This window comes from Orycteropus afer, unplaced genomic scaffold, assembly GCF_000298275.1.
Source record: "Orycteropus afer afer isolate SDZICR_OR568_19922 unplaced genomic scaffold, OryAfe1.0 scaffold00066, whole genome shotgun sequence".
Classification (NCBI taxonomy): Eukaryota; Metazoa; Chordata; class Mammalia; order Tubulidentata; family Orycteropodidae; genus Orycteropus; species Orycteropus afer.
In genome coordinates this window covers 9,058,298-9,059,727 of record NW_006921653.1, presented here as the reverse complement: position 1 = coordinate 9,059,727, position 1,430 = coordinate 9,058,298, and positions in this window count along the sequence as shown.

The following is a 1,430-nucleotide window of genomic DNA, read 5'->3' as shown; positions in this document are numbered from 1 at the left end:
TGGTAGCCAAGCACCATTTAGTTCTTCTGGTCTCATAGTCACATAGGCTGTGGATCGCATAGTGTATCACTTGCTAGGACTGATTGTTTCCATGAATCTTTGATTTTCCTCATTCTTCTTTACTCTGGATGAGGAGAGACCTATCTTGCAAGCTTTTAAAACCCATTTGCTACTCACCAAAGTCAGAGGTGTAGCAATGTTTTGTGTAGTATGTTATGCCAATTGAGCTTGATGTCCCCTGTGAGTATGGTCCTGAGCCCACAGGTTCAACTACTCAGTCCTTTTGGGTATCTGCCTGTCACCAAGAAGTGACTACAAACTTGTCCTTTGTCAGCTCTACTATACACCTGGGAATTCTTACAGATCATACAGATACACTTACAGGACCATTGTCTACCAACCTTATACATGATCTTAGGTACACTCTCTGCTTCTTAGACATACCTAATAGTTCAGCCTATCCACCCATCTATCCATCAATATGCCCATGTTTGCCTTCACTGACAGTGCTGTCCTGTATGTGTAAAAGGGTTCACCTTTGTTGTCTGTGCCCCCCATATACCAGTCTATATCTTCCTCTTCCTCAATGCCAGCATGTTGATCACTCACATTTGGTACATTGCCCTTCTCTTCACCCAAATAAGTACTTATCTCTACCTATCTAACAGTGTTCCCTAACCTCCCCTCCCACCCTGGGTAAACAACAAAGAAAATTTCCTTCCAGAGATAAAACTTTCCTTGACTTTTATAATAAAGGACTAACACAATATTTGTCCTTCTGTGATTGACTTATTTCACTCAGCATAATGTCCTCCAAGTTCACCTGTGTTTTATGGTGTTTTGCAGATTCTATGTTATTCTTTAGGGTTACATAGTATTCTATTGTGTGCATGTACCAGAGTTTGATTATCCATTCCTCAGTTGATGGACACTTAGGTTGGTTCCATCTTTTGGCTATTGTCAATAGTGCTGTGATGAACATGTTGTTGTTGTTATGTGCCATAGAGTTGGACCTGACTCATAGCGACCCCTCTTTGGGTTTCTGAGGCAGTATCACTATGGAAGTAGATTGCCCAACATGAACATAGGTGTGCATATGTCTGTTCTTCTCATGGCTCTCACTTCTTTAGGATATATATCTAGTAATGGAAAGGCTGGGTCTAATGATATTTCTAATTCCAACTTTTTAAGGAATTGCCATATCGATTTCCACAATGGTTGTACCATTTTACAGTCCCACCAGCAGTGTATGAGAGTCCCAATCTTTCCACAACCTCACCAGCATTTGTTCTTTTCTGTCTTGTTGAACATTGCCATTAGTGCTGGGGCAAGATGGTATCTCATTGCTGTTTTGATTTGCATCTCTTTAATGGCTAATGCCACTCCTTGGAAGAAAGATGGGGCAATCTACTTCCATAGTGATACTGCCT